Source organism: Octopus bimaculoides, chromosome 22 (genome assembly GCF_046866305.1).
Source record: "Octopus bimaculoides isolate indiv1 chromosome 22, ASM4686630v1, whole genome shotgun sequence".
NCBI classification, from domain to species: Eukaryota; Metazoa; Mollusca; class Cephalopoda; order Octopoda; family Octopodidae; genus Octopus; species Octopus bimaculoides.
In genome coordinates, this window is record NC_142949.1 from 35,187,566 (window position 1) to 35,196,435 (window position 8,870).

Here is an 8,870-nt window from a genome sequence, read left to right on the forward strand (position 1 = left end):
ACTTGTTTCAGTCATTCGACTGTGACCATGCTGGAGCACCGCCTCGAAGAATTTGTAGGCGAATGTATCGACCCCTAGACCTTTTATTTTTTTTAAGCGCCTGATACTTATTCTATCGCTAAGTTACGGGGATATAAACTCACCAACAGTCGTTCTCGATTATACGTCGGTTTTCAAAAATAAGATATGGAAAAATAAAAATCAAGTCAAGTCATTTTACTCGACTCTACGTCTGTCCGCCACAAATATTGGAATCGTAATATCATTAGAAAACCGTTAAAAGCTCATGAAATAACGTTACTGTATAATAAATTAGAATAAAACTATATAAAATCAGCTTTTTTCGAACAACGAAAAAAACAAACAGAGAAACGAGACATGCAACATAAAGAATATACCCCTTCGTCAGTTGTCCCTGTTCCATCTACTCCGCGGTTTTCTAAGGCAAGGACAATACGCGACTTCGTTAGAACAGTCCTTCCCGCAAAGTAAATTAAATAAAATTTGGAATTTTTTGCGGAGGTTGAAAGTGTTAACAAGAACAGGACAGTGAGAACAAGACAGTAAAAACAAACGGTGAGGGCTGTTAAGCCGACGAAAGAAAAATTATTATGAACGTTAAGTAGACGTGCCATGAGAGAAGAGACAGAAAAAACACGTCTTTTCTATAGGAAGGCAGTGGACAGAAAGAGACATCCCGTTTTGTCACGTGTCAGCGACGAGAGGGTCAAGGAGGAAGAGTAAGAGAGAGAGAGAGGGAACGGTGAAAGGGAGAGAAGAAGAAGGAAACGGTGGGAGAGAAAACAGAAAGGGTGAAGAACAAGAGAGGGAGAGAGATAGACAGGGAAGAGATAGTAGAAGAGTGCGCATTGTAATTATTAAGATAAAACTTACTTGGAAATGGATGCGTGGCGTTGTTTCGTTTCTCTGTTTGTTTGTTTCGTTGTTCGAAAAAAGTTCGTTTTCTGTTTTCGTTTCTCATTGTGTTTAACGTTTTTTTTGTTCTTTTTTTTTATGTCTTGTACCCATATATGCATGTATGTATATATATATATATAGATGTAGGTATGTATATGTATGTATGGATACATTGTGTTTAACGTTTTTTTGTTGTTCTTTTTTTTTGAGGTCCTGTACCCATATATGCATGTATGTATACATATAGATGTAGGTATGTATCTATATGTATGGATACATTGTGTTTAACGTTTTTTATGTTCTTTTTTTTGAGGTCCTGTACCCATATATACATGTATGTGTACATATAGATGTAGGTATGTATCTATATGTATGGATATATGCATATATTTATATATTATTTATATTATTATATGATCGAACGCCACGCATCCTTTTCCAAATCAGTTTTATCTTCATAATTACAATGCGCACTCTTCTACTATCTCTCTCCTTCTCTTGTTCTTCATCCTTTGTTTTTCTCTTCTACCCTTTCCCTATTCTCCTCTCCCTTTCACCGTTCCCTCTCTCCCTCTCACTCTTCCTCCTTGACCCTCTCGTCGCTGAAACGTGACGAAACGGGATGTCTCTTTCTGTCCACTGCCTTCCTATAGAAAAGACGTGTTTTTTCTGTCTCTTCTCTCATGGCACGTCTACCTAACGTTCATAATAATTTTTCTTTCGTCTTGGCTTAACAGCCCTCACCGTTTGTTTTTACTGTCTTGTTCTCACTGTCCTGTTCTTGTTAACACTTTCAGCCTCCGCAAAAAATTCCAAATTTTATTTAATTTACTTTGCGGGAAGGACTGTTCTAACGAAGTCGCGTATTGTCCTTGCCTTAGAAAACCGTGGAGTAGATGGAACAGGGACAACTGACGAAGGGGTATATTCTTTATGTTGCATGTCTCGTTTCTCTGTTTGTTTGTTTTCGTTGTTCGAAAAAAGTTCGTTTTCTGTTTTCGTTTCTCATTGTGTTTAACGTTTTTTATTTTGTCCTGTACCAATATATGCATGTATGTATACATATAGATGTAGGTATGTACATATATGTATGGATATATGCATATATTCATATATTATTTATATTATATGATCGAACGCCACGCATCCTTTTCCAAGTAAGTTTAATCTATACCTATCTATCTATCTATCTATCTATCTATCTATCTATCTATCTATCTATCTATCTATATATATATATATATATATATATATATATATATATATATATATATATATATATATATTTATTATAGTTTCAGCTTAGAGCTGCGGCCATGCTGATGCACCGCCGTGTATATATATATATATATATATATATATATATATATATATATATATATATAATATAAAGAGAAAGAGAGAGAGTGTGTGTCGGAGATAACGTGAGATAGATGTTATAGACAAATAGACAGAGTGAAAATGATAGATAGATAGATAGATAGATAGATAGATAGATAGATAGATAGATAGATAGAAAAAGAGATTTACGGACAGACAGACAAATAAGCAGACGGATGGGTGGATAGCTAGCTAGATAGATAGAAAGACAGACAGGCAGTCAGGCTGTAGGAGAAAATAGACAGGTCGATAGATATGCAATTAAATTGCTATTAAGATGAACAGAATAGGTGTGTGTGTGTACGGGCGTGCGTGCGTTATGCTATGAGGATATTGATGTGATTGAGTGTGTGCATGTGTACACTTGAAAATTTCTCAGAAATAATAAATAATGATTTTTTTTTTAATTACTTCGTAACCGTAAGACCGAATTAAATCTTTCACTTAATCAAATAATTATCAAGCCATAATAATAATAATAAAAAGAATATAACGAAACAGAACAAAGAACAACGAAAAGCTTTCAAAAACAACAATGAATAAATTAAAACCAACTTACAATAATAATGAGTAAATAACGAGAAATGAAATAAAGTAAAGAGCTTTTGAATATTTTGTAAGAACGTCAGAGACCTTTCATATATTTGTCCATGTTGGAGTGGGCAATTGTGATTGGAATTTCCAAAGAAACAAAAAAGAAAGAAAGAAGGAAATGTGTTTGTATTTATATATATGTGTGTGTGTGTGTGCGGTATGGGGAGGGTGTCTCGCCTGTCCATGACTCAGAAGTGTTTTTGAAAGAGTATTTTCTACCACGCCATCAGCAGCTCGCCGATAAATACACACTACATGGACTATACGTACATGTGGTTGATAATGTTTATATAGTTCCACTGCGTGTTACCTTGAGCGAGTATCTCCTACTTTAGCCTCGGGCCGACCAAAGCCTTTTGAGTGGAATAGGGAAACAGAAACTGAAAAAAGCTCGTAGTATACACACACACACACACACACACACATATATATATAAGATTCCAATAGATTGTGAGTAAAATCTAAAAGTATCTAAAATTGGTCATTTTATCTCTTGGCTTCTTATCTCTTTCAGAACAAAAAAAAATTACATATATATATATATATATATATATATATATATATATCGAGAGAGAGAGATAAAACTTACTTGGAAAAGGATGCGTGGCGTTCGATCATATAATATAAATAATATATAAATATATGCATATATGTACATACCCACCTCTCACTCACAGATATCTCTCAGTCTCTCTTACGCACGCACGCACTCTATTCTTTTGCTCCCTTATTCTTCAGGTCACTGTTTCTTGACCATAGCATTCACTGTCCATTAATCTGTCTGTGTGTCTGCCTGCATACCTGTCTGTCTGCCCATCTGTCTGTGAATCCCATTTTGTGTCTCTTCAACACCTACTCTCAATTCCTTTCCGACATGTTTTCTTACAGAACGGAATTTGTTGTGGCGGCGGCGGCGGTAGTGAACGCGGTGGTAACGGAAGTCGTGGTGATGGCGGAGGAGTGTGGGTGGTGGGAAATGCAGCCTACTGACCTTTATGTTGACCTCTCTATGTCGTCGCAGCCATATTTGACCATCAAAAGGATGGTCATTGGTATCTCTTTGATAGGCCTAAATAATGAAGATCGGAACAATCCTTGTGTAGGATTGTGTGTCGCGCTCACCGCCACCATCACCACCACCACCACCAACACCACCAAGAGCAACAACACTAACGCTCTGACTACCATCACCACCGCCACTACCACTACAACCATTACCACCATCACCACCACCACCACCAACAACAACAACAACAACACCCCAACCACCACCACCACCACCCCAACAAGCACGACTACATCCACTACAAGACGACAACCACCACCGCCGCCATCAACAACATCCATTACCTACGTCATTACTACTTATATCACCATCCTAAACACAACAACCACAAGCACACCACCACAATCACCACCGTCAACTTCATCTTCATCACTGAAACCACATTCCCAAACACAACCACAACCATCTTTACTGTGGCCGCCACTATCTCCACCACCGCAACCGCCACCACCATTACCACAGTCAACACATCACCACTATCACCACCACAACCTCCACTACCATAATCCCACGTATTTCTTTGTTCGGCCATTTTTTCATTCAGTGAAGGCGCGTGGCTCAGTGGTTAGAGCGTCGATCTCACGACCACGCGGTAGTGAGTTCGATTCCAGACCGAATTTATTCCACGTTTCTTTAGTTCGCTCAGCTGTAGAAATGAGTTGCGACGTCACCGGTGCTAAGCTGTATCAGCCTTTACCTTTCCCTTAGATAAGGAGAGGGGAGGCTGGTATACATGGGTGACTGCTGGTTTTCCGTAAACAACCTTGCCCGGACTTGTGCCTCGGAGGGGAAATTTCTCGGAGCAATCCCAAACTTTTTAGACCATCCACATCTTCATGGAATACAGAGAGACTCACAAAGATGAAGGGTAAAGGAGGAAGAGATTGAACTGAATAGGATGAAAATAGTGAGGTGAGGGGTGAGAGAAGTGGTCGAAGGAACAGGGAGAAGTGTAGACTAATGTGAAAGCAGAAGAGGGAGAGGTGGAGGAACGTGTTGAAAGTAGAGTGCGGGGAAGTGGGAGTGGGAGTGGGAGGATGGAAAGTGAAGAATAAAATGAAAGTGTACGGAGGTTGAAAATAGTAGTAGTAGTAGTAGGTAGTAGTAGTAGGAGGAGGAGGTAACAAACGAGGAAAAGGGACAGACGATAAAGGGATAGGACTGGAGGAAATTTAGTGACGCTGTGTGTGTGTGTGTGTCTACCAAACTCAGTCGAATTATACTAAATATCTGTGAAATACTATAATACAATAATTTGTAGCTTTATTTTCAAACGTTTTGACAGAATATGAGAGGCAAACGGGCGAAGGAAGGAATACAGAGGCAGAGAGCAAGAGAGAGACAGAGACAGACAAATAGACAGATAGACAGATAGACAGACCGACTGAAGCCAGTTGACTGACGCGCGAAAATGAACGAGCAAAGAAAATGGACATACGGACAGTATGAAACAGAAAGAAAGATAAATCGAAAATATATTAACCCATCTATAGGTTAAATAGTTTTCCCATGGGTAGAGGAAGTTCCTTTTATTTTCGACGAAGCCGTGGGAAAGGCAGTTCTTCTAGGAGAAAGATGCTCTGACGCAAAGCTTGCAGTCAAAATAGGACCAGCCATCTTGCAATGTTTGTCATTGGAACCAACTATGGGAACCGAGAGAGCGGCAAATGTGTTGTACAAGCTTATGTCACTTGAAGTCCAACGACGTACAGATGTCTCGCTATCATCTCATTTCTTTTTTTTTTTTTGATCCGTTTTGTATCTTATAAAAGTCCTATGGCGATGGATGCGTGGCGTGAAAAATCACATCCGCGCAATATGCAAGGATGAAAGTAAAGAAGAATCAGGTTAAATGGCTGACGGTTATCATTTGAAGCAAACACCATGTATGTATGTATGTATGTATGTATTGTGTGTGCGTGCAAATGTATGTATGTATGAATGTATGTGTGCATGTATGTAGTGTGTGCGTATGTATGTATGTGTGGATATGTATGTATGTGTGTGTGCGTATGTATGTATTCTTTTTATTTTATTCTTTTACTTGTTTCAGTCATTTGATTGCGGTCATGCTGGAGCACCGCCTTTAGTCGAACAAATCAACCCCAGCATTTATTCTTTGATAGCCTCGTACTTATTTTCTCGGTCTCTTTTACCGAACTGCTAAGTCACAGGGACGTAAACGCACCAATATCTGTTGTCAAGCGATGGTGGGGAGTAAAAACACTGACACACAAATTATATATATATATATATATATATATACACACACGACGGGCTTCTTTTAGTTTCCATCTACCAAATCCACTCACAAGGCTTTGGTCGGCCCGAGGCTATAGTAGAAGACACTTGCCCAAGGTGCCACACAGTGGGACTGATGATTATAAATCTGAATATAAATACGTGTGTATGTTCCTTTGTGTTCGTATTTGTTCCCGCGTCACGGTTGACGACCAGTGTTGGTTTGTTTACAGCTCTGTAAGTTAGCAATTCGGCAAAAATATGCCCCGATTGGAATCGATGTTTCACTAAAACTCTTTCAGTCGTTGCTCTTGAATAACTGCTGTCGACTGACCCCGGCGGCGTTTGAACTCACAACGTGAGGACAGACGAAATACCGTTAAGCATTTCGTCCGGCGTGTTAATGATTGTGCCAGCTCGCCACAAATAATAATAATAATAATAATAATAATAATAATAATAATAATAATAATGATGATGATGATGATGATTATAATCGTCCTTATATAATCTACCGTGACTGCAAATACGATTAATCTACTCTTAAATATATAGATATAGCCTGTTGAATAGAGAGAAAGTCACCGCATGAGGTTATGTATGTTTAACAAATAGAAGGAAAGCTTTTCATTTTACAACTAAGAAAACGGGACAATAGAAAGAAGTATTTTTATTTATAGGTCTGTTTATTCAGTGATGTATTTAGTATTTCTATGGTGGCGGTTGGTGGTGAGCCTCGGGGTGGCGTTGGATTTAAGGTTATTTCATTTTACCTCTCTCACACCCGACATCCAGTCATTTCGGTAAGAAAAGAAAACGAGACAACAAATTAGACGGGTGTATAAAAACGGATTTAAAACATTTGTTTGAGAGAGTTTCGCGTAAATAATCAAATTTCTGTCTATCTGTCAGTTTTGTATAAAGACGTCTCATTTTTATTTTTATTTTATTGTTGAATATAGGCGCAGGAGTGGCTTCCCAACCACATGGTTCCGAGTTTAGTCCCACTGCGTGACACCTTGGGCAGGTGTCTTCTACTATAGCCTCGGGCCGATTACAGCTTTGTGAGTGGAATTGGGAAACGGAAACTGGAAGAAGCCCGTCGTATATATATTCTTTTATTCTTTTACTTGTTTCATTCATTTGACTGCGGCCATGCTGGAGCACCGCCTTTAATCGAGCAAATCCAGGACTTATTCTTTGTAAGCCTAGTACTTATTCTATCGGCGTCTTTTGCCGAACCGTTAACTTACGGTGACGTAAACACACCAGCCTCGGTTGTCAAGCGATGTTAGGGGGACAAACACACACACACAAACACATACACGCACATACATTCTGTCTACCAAATCCACTCATAGCGCTTCGGGCGTAGATGGTCGTGAAAGAGCGTGGTTCGAGTAGTCGGAACTACAAGACGCCATCGGAAGCACACACAGAGGACGGCCATACTGGGAATAGCGCATGCGTTGAGGAAAGTGTTGCGTCTTTTAAGCTGCGGGAAAACGCTGAGACATGACATAGATAACTCAGACAAACATCAAAACTGGAGAGAATCGCGATAATGTGTGTGTGTGTGTGTGTGTGCGAGCGCGTGTGTATGTGTGTGTGCGTGCGTATGTGTACATCAGTAACAAAAGAAAAGTAGTAGGATTGTATAAACGAGTCGGTGTGTTTTGTGTTCGAATGTGTATATACTTGTGTGAGTATATGCCGATGATGTGCGTTAACAAAGATTAATATCAATAATGTAGTGTGTGTGTGTGTGTTCATATATATATATATATATATATACTTGTTAGCATACACACAAGTGTATGTAACATGTATACACACACACACACACACATACGCGTGAATGTGTGTGTGTGTGTGTGTGTGTGTGTCTTGATGTATGTTAATGCTGCGTAATATAAAAGTAGGCTAGCAAAGGAATAAACTAGATCCAGATGTATTTCAGCAACTACTTCAGTGAAACACAAGTTAAGCACACGCAAACACACACACACACACACACACACACACACACACACACACACACACACACACACACACACACACACACACACACACACACACACACAAGCATATGCTCATACACATACGCACATAAATTCATAGTCAACATACATCTGGATACGAAGATAGTCATAGACAAACATTTATGGACCTGCGAGCACTCGCTTCTTTGCAAAGCGTAACCTTTGAGCGAAAGCAAATTTTTCTTACAACCTATCTGTCTGTCTGTCTGTCTATCTATCTGTCGCGCAAACATTATACATATGTGCGTGCGTGTGTGTTTGTGTGTGAGCGTCTGTGTCCCCTTTGTGTTTGTGCCCAACACATACACACATATGACATGACGGACTTCTTTCAGTTTCCGCCTACCAAATCCACTCACAAAGCTTTGATCGGCCCGAGGGTATTATAGAAGACACTTGCCCGAGGTTCCACGCAATGGGACTGAACCCGGGACCATGTGGCTGGGAAGCAAGCTTCTCATCACCCGGATACACCTTCAAGACACATTCTATTCTAAAAGAGCAACGGAACTTCTCCTATGTGTGACTAATTAAATAGATTTAATGAATTTAATAAATTAGTAGAGTCGTAAGCGAATCAGAATACCTCGTGTTATTTGTCCTGACCTTCTGCACTCTGAGTTCAAACC